General features: G+C 36.8%; 1 long non-coding RNA gene across 1 annotated transcript; it reads left to right on the top strand.

The window, feature by feature from the left end:
* Nucleotides 1-2,993: 2,993 nt before the first annotated feature.
* On the top strand, nucleotides 2,994-6,683 carry LOC306997430. Its single transcript, XR_013797374.1, has 4 exons — nucleotides 2,994-3,219; nucleotides 3,747-3,812; nucleotides 4,004-4,092; nucleotides 6,479-6,683. It is a non-coding gene; the product is annotated as an uncharacterized lncRNA (long non-coding RNA).
* The last annotated feature ends 9,977 nt before the right edge of the window (nucleotides 6,684-16,660 follow it).

Below are 16,660 nucleotides of genomic sequence, written 5' to 3'. Positions count from 1 at the left end.
TTATTGGCATGAATGTAACAACAATATTGCCAAAGCGTCCCACAAACCACATAAAAACAATCAACCCCATACATTTAATTAAACAAGTAATTACAGTGTAAAGTAATGAGTATGGCAGATCTAATGTGCTTATATGTCTAAAGTCTGTTGGGCTGAAGAAGTCAGACATATTGGTATTTTAAACTTTAATGCTCACCTTGTGTCCAGGTTGAGATCCATCCTGGGACCGGAGTCATGGTTGAGAAACTGGCGTGGGCCTATGCCATCAATGCCAATTCAGCAACAGTCTTTGTGAGGCATCTGCTCACCCCAGTCTTTCCAGTGGAAATACTGCTGGTGAGCAATCTTCGGGGCAACAAACGAGGCGGAGGAGAGGCTCGTCAACCGTTAGACAAAAATAAATTGGATGCCATTTACAGTATGTTTTCTTCTTTTTTAAAGGTAGGGTAGGTCAGAATTGTCTAAAAAAAACTTTTATTCAAATTTGTTTAAACTGTCTTTATATACCAATGCATAATTAAAATGTAAGTACTCTGATAAAAAGAGTATAAAAATCGAGTGACTCTAGACCGTTTAATCTTCATTAAACACAGCTCATTAATTCCATTCACTCCCACCTAAAAACGGGTGCGCGACTGCGCGCACGTGGGCAGAGCCAGTAATAACGGCGGTAGTCATGGCGACGTCGAGTGACAGTCGCGCAAGCCAATCCTGTGATTCGTCCCGAATGGAAATAATGAGCTGTGTTTAATGAAGATTAAACGGTCTAGAGTCACTCGATTTTTATACTCTTTTTATCAGAGTACTTACATTTTAATTATGCATTGATATATATAGAAAGTTTAATCAAATTTGGTAAAAAGTTTTTATATAAATCCTACCTACCCTACCTTTAATGGGTGTTTGACCAATAGTCTCTGCTTTTGTGTGTTTCCTGATTCCAGCCTACTGTAATATTTTTTACATTGTTTTTTTGTTCATGTTTAGGTGCAACTCTTGAGAAGTGGCCAGGGACCCAGCTTTCCAGCATTGGAAGTACGATCAATGCCAAGATTACAGAACTCCGGTCAAAAAGAAAAAATGTTGGTGTGCACACAGCTCCACATTAAACTGTTTTGTTTGCTCTGAGTTTCACACAGGTGAGTCACATAGTCCTTGGCCCTGGGGCAAAACAGGTTCTGACTACTGTCTACTAAAAGTTTACTGCTTATAGTGCCTGTTTATTCTGAGGTATCCAGTGTGCAGAAGAACAAAACTGGCATATACCCTTGTGAAAAAGAAGTGTGCTTAATTGTATTGAAAGCGTACTTTTTTTGTGCTTAATATCATAAAAGTATACTTTTTGAAAAGTGCACTTGCAGATAATATAATATAGTTCAAATTAAATACCACTTAAGTGTACTTAAAGGGAATGCACTTTAATGACAATATTTCTTAACACACTTAAGTGCACTTTTTACAAATGCACTTTGTAATAATGTCTAATTAAGTTTAACTTAAAGTAAGTACACTTTAATCACAATATTTCTTAACACACTTAAGTGCACTTTTTACAAATGCACTTTGTAATAATGTCTAATTAAGCTTAACTTAAAGTAAGTACACTTTAATCACAATATTTCTTAACACACTTTAGTGCACTTTTTACAAATGCACTTTGCAATAATGTCTAATTAAGTTTAACTTAAAGTAAGTACACTTTCATCACAATATTTCTTAACACACTTAAGTGCACTTTTTACAAATGCACTTTGTAATAATGTCTAATTAAGTGTAACTTAAAGTAAGTACACTTTCATCACAATATTTCTTAACACACTTAAGTGCACTTTTTACAAATGCACTTTGTAATAATGTCTAATTAAGTTTAACTTAAAGTAAGTACACTTTTATCACAATATTTATAAACACACTTAAGTGCACTTTTTACAAATGCACTTTGTTATAATATCTAATTAAGTTTAACTTAAAAGTAAGTACACTTTCATCACAATATTTCTAAACACACTTAAGTGCACTTTTTACAAATGCACTTTGTTATAATGTCTAATTAAGTTTAACTTAAAGTAAGTACACTTTAATCACAATATTTCTTAACACACTTAAGTGCACTTTTTACAAATGCACTTTGTAATAATGTCTAATTAAGCTTAACTTAAAGTAAGTACACTTTAATCACAATATTTCTTAACACACTTTAGTGCACTTTTTACAAATGCACTTTGCAATAATGTCTAATTAAGTTTAACTTAAAGTAAGTACACTTTCATCACAATATTTCTTAACACACTTAAGTGCACTTTTTACAAATGCACTTTGTAATAATGTCTAATTAAGTGTAACTTAAAGTAAGTACACTTTCATCACAATATTTCTTAACACACTTAAGTGCACTTTTTACAAATGCACTTTGTAATAATGTCTAATTAAGTTTAACTTAAAGTAAGTACACTTTTATCACAATATTTATAAACACACTTAAGTGCACTTTTTACAAATGCACTTTGTTATAATATCTAATTAAGTTTAACTTAAAAGTAAGTACACTTTCATCACAATATTTCTAAACACACTTAAGTGCACTTTTTACAAATGCACTTTGTTATAATGTCTAATTAAGTTTAACTTAAAGTAAGTACACTTTCATCACAATATTTCTAAACACACAAGTGTCAGTTTTCTACATAATATTTGACAATAAAATGTAATTTATGAGAGGAGTTCTTAATGTAATATTAATGTATTGTACTTTACATCTGTGTAGAGAATACTTTTAATATCATTATGTTGATCTAAGTAAATTAAACACATTTAGTTGTGAGCAAAGTTAAACAAATCTAAACAAAATTAAATAGCATTTAAATTCAGTTAAAATACATTTAATTTAAATTAGACTACACTACACTATAAAAATGATTGACTTTTAGTTAGGTGAATGAATCAAGTTTTGTGAACTTACAGAGTCTAACAACACAATGAGTTTGAACAGAAATTAAAAAGCTGAAATAAAACCATGCATGAAATATATTAACTTTATTTAATGCGCATGCGCCAGAAATACTACGTCACGATGACGCACTACTTCACTAGAGTTTGAAAAATGCACTGTTATGTTTCTGTAATCGCGATTCGTGAGGAAAGGAAACTGAAGCTGCGCAATCAGGAAGAGAACGCCACGTTTGATTACAGATGAGACGTTATACTGCAATAATGAGTCAAGTAAGTATATCTTGATGCTTTCTTTATTTTAACATTTTCACCGTAACATGGCAGTTGTTATTGCGATTAAGAGTGTAACGTTAACACATTACATTATTTTCATCGCAGACAGACGCAATAGACTCGGGAGGTGAATTAATCAGGTTTTCAATAATTTATCTATGATTGCATTCTAATAATTTCTTACATCATAATATGTTCGCGTGTGGGTGTGTTCGACGAATTTGGCTGCTGAACAAAATATATAATTTAATTAAACCGACTTTTTAAATCATTTAAACATTACTAAATGACAAATTTGCTAAATACAGATCCAATATTGTAACACTCGAAGACATTTATATACATTTAATACATATAATCAATGTTATAACCACCATAAATATTTAATATATCACAGAAATAATGCTTGTAATGTAGCATTATTTTTTTATTTTTGCATTTGAAGAGTGAGTTGTTCAGTTACTATTTGTTTTGGAATATGCTATTTTTTTGTGCTTAACTGTAGTTACACGTTCATTTTGCAGGATCAGTTCATTTGTGATTGGAGATACAGTGCAAGCGGTGTGGAATCACAGGCCTGTATTGATGAGGTGATGTTAACGTTACATAATTTGTCATGAATTGTTGCACAGACAGCACACCCTGATCAAGCTGAAACACTGCTATCAAGTCACTTACTATCCCTATAGCTTTTAAATACTTTAAATCTTCTCCATTTGTAAGTAATAAATTCCCACCTGTGCATTTACAGATGCCCCTATAATCATCATATATTTTACAGGTATCAAACCAAAGGAAGAGGGCCGCAGAATTGCTGTGTCAACCGTGGTACCAGTAAATACAGGAACATCCTTCATGAAGATTTGCGCGGTAAGCTGAAACTTACAAGCCAAGATGAGGAAACGTTTGCATGGGTCTTGGGTATGGAAGTAAAATAATGGCAAATGTTTTTGAAACAAAAAAGCCTGTTGAATTGCACTACTTGAAAAAAAAATGCATTGCATTAACTATGCTTGCATTTTAATGCATTGTATTTTTAGGGCTTGCATTGGGTTGAAATTTAAGCTGTGAATATTTCCATTAAAAACATTTCAAACCCATTTTCATTATTAAAAATCCAATAATCTATATTCACCTTTAATATTTTACTTCAAAAATATTCAAATGGTTTAAAAATACAACCTATAATATTTAACAGGTGATTTTCGGTCAAAAAAATGTTTCCGCTTCGCAAATTCAGTGGTTCGAATTGGACAGTACATTCAACTTTGACATCCAGGAACTGCTAGCCTGGAAATCCAGACCCAAATCCGAAAGATTAAGGGTCTGGCATTGAGTAATATAAATCACCCAACTCGAGGGGCGGCACCAAGCATGTATTTGAAAATCTCACTGCACGCAATTGGATAATACTAGTACGACCAATCACAACTAAGCCCCATACGCCTGGCTACCAGCGGAGCTAACTGGTAGATTAGACTCTTGCCGGCAAAACAGTAAAAACATCCTTCTTACAAAGGAACGTTTCGAGCACCGTCTTCGGTTCCTCTTTTAGATAAAAGTCTAACTCGTTCATTGTAGCGGCCAAAGCTGTTTCAAACAACTGGTGTTCATCCACAGCCATCTTGCAATGTTACTAATGACGAATAATTTGTATCATTATTTTCGTCACCGACATTTTTTCACAGACGAAAACGAGACGATAACTAAATAAAAACCAGTTTTAAATGACGACAACTATGACAAGAATTTATTGACATTTGATTGGGGAATGAATAAACTGCTTCATCAGGGCAGTACTAAATAAAAAGAGAACACAATTTTTTGTTATCCCTCTTATTACTATAATTATTAACATTTTGCAGATACTGCAAGGTGTATAACTTTAAAGGTGCCATGTGTAATTGTCTGGCAAAAAAAATCAAGTCATACTCCACATTCCATACCAGATGGGGGCAGTATACCTCACATATCAAAATATGTGATGTAGGATATGGTATTTTATAAATCACACACTATAAATATGATAAAGAAGCAGAAACAGATAGTTGCAGTAAAGTAAGATATTTTAATAAGTTGAAGAAACAATAACGATTTGTGACACACACACACTCGATTTGCGCATCGCCATCATGTGTGTATTACAGGTAACGTTATTACATTGCTTCCTGATATCACGTGCACAAACACAAATAACCTATTATTTATATATATATATATATATATACTACAAGGCAGTTGAATGCTTGTATCTGATAACCGTGAATCTCTTGTAATTATTACTTTACCCAACCTCTCCATGTCGAGTGGTGCAGTAAACATCAGACAGCGCACGTGAACCGATCATCTCTACTATAGTAAAAACAACACGAACACTGTTGAAAGATACAGTAGGCTACAAATGACCTGTTCGCGCCACAAGTTGTTCTCCGTCCTTAGCGACCGAGTCATTGAATGTGAAACAGCGGCTGCTGTCGTCAGCGAGCAGCACTCTCCAGACAACGAGGGCGCGCGCGCCGTGTTGATACCTCCGTTTCAGTTTCTCGAGCCCGCGCAGTGCGGCGGTCAGAACACGGAGACCATTCTGCCCCTACCTATGCGTGCGAAAGCATGGGGAGCGATCCCGGGCGTGTCAGAATGGGTGCTGAACGTTGTAAAACAGGGCTATGCGCTGCAGTTCGCTCGCCGTCCCCCGCGCTTTCGAGCCCGGACCGTGATGAGCGGTCCTTTTCTTATCTGATCTGATTTGTGCTTCAGAGCGCGGTGGTTGTAGGGGTCTCTTGCCAAAGGCTTCAGCCATCCTTCCGCTCTCTTCCCTGAATTGAAATGATGTAGTGGGCTGTACTTTCCACACGATAGACATCAGGTTCAAGTACGCCCACAAGCTGTGCGAGTTATTCGTGTATTGCAGGTTGGCTGGTGGTTATGTGCCCCGCATACCGCCTCCCATGGCCGAAACTGGTATTACAACACCTGTCGGGCCGTGGCTAGTAATGCTAATGCTAATTAAGGTTGATATCTCTGCAGCACTATAACTTGACATTTTTTTAATGACATCATTGCTCTTATTTCTTCTCATTCTTTTGATGCGTGTAGCTCATTTTTTGGATATTTTTACCTCAATTTTTACACATGGCACCTTTAAAGCGCAACTGTATATCTATCACTTTCATTCAATTGAGCCAAATATAATAATGGACTGGATCTGTTTTTATAAACAATTGTTTTCCTTCTGTTTTTGTTTTCTTTCTTCAAGGTATTTTTTCTGACTTTCCTGCTTCTCTGGAACATTTCCATTCACATATACTCTGGAGAGCTTCTGGGACATAGACATAAACAGCACTTTCCAACAACTTCAAAACATTTGGTGACAAACGATTTTGGTTTATACATTAGCCAAAATGAACTAACAATGAACAATTTATTTACTGTATTTATTCATCTTTGTTAATATTAGGTGTGCGTGCGTGCGTGCGTGCGTGCGTGCGTGCGTGCGTGCGTGTGTGTGTGTGTGTGTATGTGTTTTTTTTTATGGGGACCAAATTCCAAATTACCCCAAAAGCAGTAAATTACATGGAAACAAAAACAATTTTATATATCATACAGAATGTTTTCTGAAAATGTAAAAATGCATGTTTTCTGTGATGTTTAGGTACCTTGGTATTTGAGGAAGAAAATGATTGTGCATATAAGCTTCATTGTCCTCCAGACTCTTTCTAAAGGAGTTAAAGTGTTGTAACTGTTTGTGTTTATGTATAGTGTTTCTTTTGATTGTAACTAGGTAACTAAGAGATTTTTTTTTTATTAAAATTTGAAATGTACTAAATTACAACTTTATTATAATTTTTTTTAATTATAAATGTATTTAATTATATAACGAACGATGTACATGTATATTACATTAAAGTATATTTTAGTTCACATTAATTGCGTGTCAGTATATTGTGTAGTGCACTTAAAGTATATTTTAAAGACATTAGAAGCAGTAATGAAAGTAGATATAAAGTTGTATTAAAGTCCCACTTAAGTTGTTCCAAAAAATCACTCTTAATGGCAACTTATTGCATTTTATTTCAACTTAATATGTGATACATTTGAAATTAATTACACTTAATGTGCATTGAGTGCGCCCAAAACAATACATTTAATTCACACTTAAGTGTATTTTTAACTGACATTAAAGTATATTTTAGTTCACATTAATTGCGTGTCAGTATATTGTGTAGTGCACTTAAAGTATATTTTAAAGACATTAGAAGCAGTAATGAAAGTAGATATAAAGTTGTATTAAAGTCCCACTTAAGTTGTTTCAAAAAATCACTCTTAATGGCAACTTATTGCATTTTATTTCAACTTAATATGTGATACATTTGAAATTAATTACGCTTAATGTGCATTGAGTGCGCCCAAAACAATACATTTAATTCACACTTAAGTGTATTTTTAACTGACATTAAAGTATATTTTAGTTCACATTAATTGCGTGTCAGTATATTGTGTAGTGCACTTTAAGTATATTTTAAAGACACTAGAAGCAATTATGAAAGTAGATATAAAGTTGTATTAAAGTCCCACTTAAGTTGTTCCAAAAAATCACTCTTAATGGCAACTTATTGCATTTTATTTCAACTTAATATGTAATAAATTTGAAATTAATTATACTTAATGTGCATTAAGTGCGCCCAAAAGATTGCATTTAATTCACACTTAAGTGTATACTTTTAAAGTATATTATTTGTGTAATAAGTACACTTTATAAAAGTACACTAAAGTGCACTTTTTTTTCACAAGGGTATGTAAGCCATTAAGGCATTTTAAGTTTACATTCTAAAATGTTTTTGTTTGTGTACTTTGCAATTTCAAAATCGAGTATACTCAAAATATTTAAGTAAACAGTAGTAGGCAGTATTAGCATTATGTTCAGAGCGATTGATTGCACTTAAGCCCCATGCCTCGTTTCTTATGTATCGAATGTGATACACCTGTTTGTATTGACAATGTTTAGTTGTTGGTGACACTGTTCCCATGTTAGAATAGGAATAGGATAAGCATGTGCTCCTCAGGTTTGTATGCAAGCGCTTGTAGTGTGTGAAAATATCAAATTGTGAAAGATATTCCTATGTAGTCACAAGTTCATTTAAATCTAATATTTGAAAGCTGAATCCGGCAAAGTTAGAGTGTATTTTCCACTGTTTGACTTCAAATCCGTGAGACCTGGAACAAACTTCGGGTTCTGCACTGCCTCTGCCTTCAAGCGGATGTCTGCACGTGAAATACCATCCCTGTGGAAGCTGTGGATTACTTTGGCTTGTGTCGCTGTCTTTCACCAGTACTTGCCTGGATATCGGCTAGCCGCTAACACATCACGCATCATGTTGTGGTCCGACACCTCGATGCAACATCTCCGAGATCTCAATAACAAAAACCGAGCTCCCCTGCAGCAACTGGATCTTCCGTACCGACCTCGATATATCCATAGGGGATCAAGGCGCTGGTTTGTTGTGTTAAAATCCGGTGACCACACCTCCATCCCATCCCTCTGGTCGGGATCGCGTCCCGTTGCGAAATTGACACGTCATCGTCTGCGTCATCAGAGTACCGCCACTCCTAGCATAGATAGTGCTGGGTGTAAACGGTGCACTGTAAAACCTGGAGTGGATCGCAGGGTTCTCCGCCCTGTAAATAAACTGGATTTTAGAGCTCAAGTGACATTTGAACTGCTGAATGTGCAGTCCCTGTCAAACAAATCTGGACTTATATATGAACACATCCTGGATAAGGGGATGGACATTCTCTGTCTTACAGAGACATGGCAGCAGCCTGGAATATACTCATCCCTAAATGAGGCCTGCCCATCCGGGTACAAATACCTCGATAAGGCTCGTACAACTGGCCGTGGTGGGGGCCTAGCTGTTTTACATCGCAGCAACATTGAATTATCCCCCGTGTCTGTGCCCAGTACTGGCTCATTTGAAAGTCTGGTTTTCAGTTGCAAAAAAGCTTTTTCAGCAACAATAGCCCTCGTCTATCGCCCTCCCAAACCACAAACAACTTTCATCTCTGACATTCATGATTTTCTAATCTCCCTCTGCACAGCTCACTCAAATATTCTGGTTATTGGTGATTTCAACATACACGTTGAGTCCCATAACTGTAAACTGGCCTCAAATTTCAAACAAACCCTGGATTGTCTCAACCTTCAACAGTTTGTGGATACCCCCACACACAATAGGGGGCATACACTCGATCTTGTCATTACAGACTCCCTCTCAGTTTCAGGTCTTCAGGTGTATGACGTGGGTGTCTCCGATCACCTGGCGGTTACATTTGAAGTCCCAATATTTGTTCCTCCCACTAAACCAAAACGCCATATGACCTTCAGGAACATCAAGAACTTGGACGCCACCTCCCTCTGTCAACATCTCCAGCATCTCTCCCCTTCTCCAAACTCATCAGCTGACGACTTAATGGACTACTACAACACCATCCTCACCTCTATTCTGGATTGTCTTGCTCCATTAAAAACCCAGACAGTCACGTTTACTCGCTCTGCCCCCTGGTTTACAAACGAGTTGAGAGGGATGAAGAGGTCTGGCCGTGTCCTGGAGCGTGCCTGCAAAACATCTGACCTGACGGTGCATAAGTTGGCCTACCGGGAACATCGTAGGGCTTATGCCAAAGCACTCTCCAAGGCTAGGTCAGAACACTACTCAACACTTATAAACAACAACCCAGGTAACTCCAAAAAATTGTTCTCCACAATAAATCACATCATCAAACCACAGATCTCCTCATTCTACAGTCCAACCGATATAAATTGCAACCGGTTTCTTGACTTTTTCACTTCAAAAATTGACATTATTCGCTCCTCATTTCCACTTCTAAATAGCACCTCACTAGACCTGCCCGCAACACCCATTGCCCAAACCCTATCACAACTGTGCCCCACAACGCAGCAGGAGGTCGAAAACATCATTCGTAAATCCAAAACATCCACTTGCCGCCTTGATCCCCTCCCGTCTCCTCTGCTTAAAACTCACACTAACTCTATCAGTTCCCTTATAACCAAAATAATAAACATGTCTGTAGAAACAGGCTATGTTCCCATCTCCCTTAAAACTGCTCTCATTAAACCCCTCCTCAAAAAACCCACCCTGGACCCTACACTGCTGTCAAATTACAGACCAATTTCTAATCTCCCATTCATCTCCAAACTCCTGGAAAAAGTTGTTTCTACCCAGCTCCATAATCATCTCAAATCAAATAGGCTATATGAGAAATTTCAATCTGGTTTTCGTCCATCTCATAGCACAGAAACCGCTCTTATCAGAGTCACCAGCGATTTGCTGATGGCTTCTGATTCCGGTTCCACATCCCTTTCACCTACGCAATATTCCTAAACTGCGCCCCTCCCTCTCCCTTTCTGCTGCAGAGAAGCTCGTCCATGCTTTTGTCTCCTCCAGGCTGGATTACTGTAATGCACTCCTCATCGGGATTCCTGGCAGGAGCCTTCAAAAGCTCCAGTATGTTCAGAACAGCGCTGCCAGGGTCCTGATGGGGGTGCGAAAACATGAGCACATCACCCCCATCCTCCGTTCACTGCACTGGCTACCCATTCAGTCCCGCATAGAATATAAGGTCCTCCTTCAGACTCATCACTGTCTGCACGGTGCGGCCCCCCCTTATCTCACTGAGTTGCTCACTCCAAATTCATCAACCAGAACCCGGTCAGGCCAACAGCACCGTTTGGTCATGCCCAGGACACGGCTCAAAACAATGGGCGACAGGGCCTTTCAAGTCGCTGCTCCCTGTCTGTGGAATGCCCTCCCAGACCACCTCAGGGCCCCGCAAACAGTGGACACATTCAAAAAAGGACTAAAAACCCATCTTTTTACACAGGCTTATTTTAACAGCTAATGCTAGTTTTAGCCCCGTCATTTTAACATGTTGTGTTTTTATTGTCTAATGTATCGATTTTTAATTATGTTTTAATTATGTTTCACTGTAGCACTTTGAGATTTGGGGTCAAATGTAAAGTGCCTTACAAATAAAATTTATTATTATTATTATTATTATTATTATGTTCTTAGGATTAGGGTTTACTGCTGTCAGCACTGTAATCACAGAAGAGTTTAACTGTTAATAAAGACTATTGAAAAGATATCCTAGCAGCTTTGTTTTTAATATTACAGATGTATTCGGACTGCATTTATGTCATTGTGTGAAAGAAAGTAGTTGATCTGGGTGTTGACCAAACCCTTGGAAGTTTTAACTCTGCTTCATCAAATGTTTTTGACTGTAGAAACTCATATGAAATTATATAATTTCATACATAAAATGTATGTTTTTAATGCTGCTATGTTCAATGGCTGACGTAAGAATTTTATTTAAAAAACATAAAGACAGCATAGTTTACATGAAAATATTAATAGACATTACATACAAAAAACCTATATAGAATGGTATATATTCATATATAAAAAGTATATGCTTTTGCTTGGCTGACGTATAACAAACTTATAAAAAACATAAAGAAAGCATAGTTTACGTTTAAATTAGATATACTTTACGCACAAGAAAGATGTATGTAATTGTAAATATTAATATATAAATTTTATGTCTTTATAACTAAGACATGTTTTACATAGTAATTAAAATGCAAAAATGATATGGAACATATACGAAAAACATACTTTGCCATGTATTATCCTTATAAACAGCATATATATTGTTTGTTTGATTCATACTTAATTCATATAATTACGTTGTACGAGAAAAATGCGAAAGTGGCCACTTTCATGAGTAAATCATAATATGAGACATATAAGTCTCATAAGACATATAATGCATATAAAACATAAATATTTACGTTGAAATAAAATGTCTTTGTATAAGCAACATATTAAACTGCAAATTAACTTTTATGCTATATATAAAAGACGATATGTTACAGACGAAATATGAAAGACAACATTTCGTTTTGGATAGATTATAAAGTTTTTACTGCCACATCAAAACCTAATTTACAAGGTGCAAACAAAATAATTATAAACAATATAAGCCTTCTCTTTAAATTATTTTTGTGTTTTATTAGTGACAAATTTGGAGAGGATAGCCTACATCCAAAACTTTCTGAAAATACGAATGAGAATTAACTGCACAATTACTAGAAATGTTTACCTTGGATAATACAATTTGCAAGCATACACAGTTTGTGGAAAAATACACTTTTTTCAAGATGTTTCCAACTCTGAACCAATTCTGTAGTATATATATATGTATGTATGTATGTGTGTGTGTGTGTGTATATATATATATGTGTGTGTGTGTGTGTTGTCCTTGCATTCTTTCTTGTGGCTCAGTGACACCTGAATGAAAGGCTCATAAGTATGCAGCATTAGCAGGTCTTTGTCTTCTCCAGGTGTGAATGAGGACATTATTCATGACCTTGTTGGATCATTCACGCCCACCTGCATATTGCCTTTCCAAACAAAAAGTGTCTTACAAAATTTAAATCCATCTATTGTTTAATGTGAACGATTAGCCCGGATGATTTTCAGATCATTTTGAAGTAAACACTCTAGCCGACAACATTATTCAAACATTAGTCAAAAGTATTGTGGGAATATGTGAAGTTGGTCGTTTGTGGTCTTATATCAGACAATTTAAGTTTGAGTTTTTTGAATAAACACGCATAAATAATATTATCTCAAAAATGCAAACATGTACATACATGTTGCTCACATATTATGATAGCCATGTTCGTGCTAAATAGAGTGTAATTACACCTTTGCCATTAATATGTTTATAAGCAATTGAAAAAAATACAAATATCAGGGCATGTCAAAACATCTCAAGGACCCCATAAACACCTTAGACCCCAGAGGGTTAATGTGCATTGTCCCTATCAAATAAATAAATAAATCAAGCCTTGAACTAATAAAGGCAAAAGCCTTTTCTAAATCATGCCTTTTCAGAAAAGGCTTAACTTTAGTCAAAATATGAAGTTGAAAGAAGCTCATTTTAACCACATTGCTAATCAGGGGTGCGTTTCCTGTACAACTATATAGCTCACTGCTTAACTACCATAGTACGATGCATCGTTGGAGAAATCAACTAGCTAGTCACGACTGTTTCCCGAAACCGTATGTCGCAAAATATCGTTCAACCACGTTGGTTTATGACGTCTCGCGCGTGGTGGACTAATAACTTATTTTAATTAATCTGTTTGAGATCGAATTAACGCTAGATTTTGTCATATAAGTTACAGACATGGCATCTGAAGACCATTTAAAAAATTTCTCAGTTATTTAGCTTTATTACCAGACTCAATTAGCCTGGGAAAACCCAGACCACTCTCAGTTGTAACTGAGTAAGGGTCTGGCAAAGCTCCATAGACAATTCATTTCCACAGGGGCGTCACCAACGGACGTCGGATAGATCTAAAACCAATCAGAGCGATGAATGACATGACGTATGCAGAGCGACGGAGAAACATCTCGAGACTCTCAGCAATTCTCTGTGACCATTTTAAATCGCTTGAAACAGACGTGATAGCTGATTCGAACAAGTGATGTTGTGATGTTCCACGGCGGCATCCATCTTTGAAATGTACAAAATCTGCGTCAGTCACCGTCTCTGCTCTGTCGTCATCGTGTAAAGCCCGCCCCAACGTTTCTGATTGGTGCCGCGATTTCGACGGATTGGAAATGGGTTTCAATGGGCTCTTTGCCAGACCCACTTGCAGAGCAAATCTAAATTTGCCGGAAGTGGTCTGGGTTTTCCCAGGCTAAGACTCAATATTTGGCTCGTTCTTACATAGTAGAGCACGTTCGCACATGCGCAGTCTTCAAAAACGGTGCTTTAAATCTCTTGGCAAACTAAAAGACCTAAATTACATTTGTATGTATTCTGAATAAATAACACGGGTTGTAGTGAATGTCAGCTTGCTTATTTAGCTAAAGGTAAGGATTTATTCAGTCTACATCTCATGTAAACTAGAAACAATACTTCTAACCACAGCTCGAGGGCTGTCGTTCCAACCACACAAGTTTGCGATGCTGTTTGCGAACGTTCATTGGAACGATGGTTTCGGGAAACACCAAATCGTTGAACTATGCTGATAACGACGGAACTTGCGACCAGAGTTGGCTAATGATGCTTTCGGGAAACGCACCCCTGTTTATCAAATTTAATGCCTCAATCGAAAGTCACAACCAAATTTCTGACAGTTTGCTTGGCACACGAAGTCAAAGCTCACAAACTTAAAGCTGGATTTATTGGCATGCATTTTGTATTGAAGATAATGCATTCAGTTTTATTTTCGTTCAACTTAAGGAAGTTCCGAGAAAGCCACAACTTAATATGATCAATACAATTTTGCAAACGGTTTAATGCAATACTGTCATTTGATTTCATAGACAGATAAATTTGCAAATCATCTGCATAACAATGAAATGACAGATTATGCTCGTTTATTATAGCCCCTAGTGGCAACATACAAAGAAAACAGGGTGGGGCCAAGAATTGAACCCTGGGGCACACCACAATAGAGAGGAGCAGACGATGAGGAGAAATCACCCATTGTGACAGAGAAACTCCTATTTAATTCCATTCTCAGTCTTGATTTCATGTAGCTAGTTTAAAGTGTTTAACTCTATTAATGAGATTGACATATTTAATCTAAATGTTTATATCAGAAGTAAAACATAGTTTAAATAATTATTTTATTTATTTAAACTGTTATTGTGAACATGCACTGTATTTATGATTAGGACTCATAATGAAGATTTACAGTTTTACTTCATCTGCCGTTAGATATGCATCAGTTTCACTAAACGGCCCAATGCGCTCGCTGGCGCGGACATTTAAGAAGGGGTGGATATTTGCTTTAAGTGATAGACTTGGTGAGTGAAATTATATTTGTATTATCTTTCTGTATACGTATAATTTTATTTAGATTTTCTGTCTAAAAGTGACCAAAAAGACATTTAACTCCAGCTCACCATCGGTGTCGCCAAACTGCTCCGTCTCCTAAACGTTCGTACGCATGCATCAGAGTTTGCGTGCAGGTCCGCAAATTTTCCTGTTAAGTTTGTTTTTATAAATCACAATTTATACTCAGGGCCTGTTTTGTGCGTACACAATGGTTATAAATGAGGCCCCAGAGCAACTTAAATAAGTCTATTAATTCGAATTACTTAATTTGTTATTACTTTTTTTTTTTTCTATGTATTATATTCATTGGCAAAACAACTGGTACTTTAAATAACACAGTTCATTTCAGCAGTTTCAGTCATTGGCTTTAATCATCCGGCAGACTTTTTAAGCCCTATTCGCACTGGATTAGTATTATCTGGGGACCTCGTGTGAAATTTGAATTTCGTGTGCTGCATTCGCACGGGATTACCGAAGACTTAACTCCCGGATATGATGTCAATATAGGCTATTGCTTGGAAATGTCTTGTTATTAGGGGTGTAACGATATTCGAACCGCACCGAAAAACCGCGATACACCACCCACGATACGAATCGCGATACTCTCATGGCGTACTGAACACGCCCCGCCCCACCCCCTGCTGCCTGTTGTCTGTAGAGGACGGGTTGAATTATGACTGTGTTAAGAATGCTATTTTGAGAGCTTATGAGTTAGTGCCAGAAGCATACCGACAGCGTTTTCGTGGCCTACGGAAAGCTCACGATCAAACATGTACAGATTTTGCTCATGAAAAGATAGATAGATGGTGCGCAGCATGTAAGGCAGATGATGTGGCCTCTATGCGTGAGCTGATGTTACTCGAAGATTTTAAGAACTGTTTGCCAGAACGTACTGCTGTATAACAAAAGATTGCTTCCCTACAGCAGGCAGCCATATTCGGAGACGAGTTTGCTCTTTTGCATAAGCACAGTCACTGTGTGACTTCGTGTCACAGTCCGAAATTAGTAGTGACAACCATAAAAACAAACATAAGATCACAAACATTTTAAACGAGAAGGAGAGCAACAGATGGCGTGCCACATACAACAGCGCCATCTTGAAGATATTACCTACAGATGGTACTCAACCAGAATAAGACTGGTTCCCGCGGCGGTAAAATTGCGGGTGTGTATTTGCTGCCTTTGACCGCTAAGAGGCGCTACAATCGCAGACTTTGAAAAGTGTCAGTTTATTCTCTCTATTGCGTAATCTGCCGCCGCGCCGCGGCTCATTGAGAGTGATTGAAATGTGCTAGCAGATCAATTCAAGTGAAACATGTAGTTAAATGAATTCATATAATCACAAGAGACAAGACTGTTAAAGAAATTAAATGTAGGCCTAATACATTTAATAAATAATGAAAACATTTCAACACAAAACATTGCAATAGAAAAATATTAGGCTACATCAATGAGGCTTTGCAAGAGTAAAGTATTAGAGGACCGATGATAGCGCAGTGGA

Source organism: Phoxinus phoxinus (assembly GCF_949152265.1).
Source record: "Phoxinus phoxinus genome assembly, chromosome: 4".
NCBI classification, from domain to species: Eukaryota; Metazoa; Chordata; class Actinopteri; order Cypriniformes; family Leuciscidae; genus Phoxinus; species Phoxinus phoxinus.
Note: the sequence above shows the minus strand (reverse complement) of the source record. Positions and strands in the feature narration are given on the sequence as shown.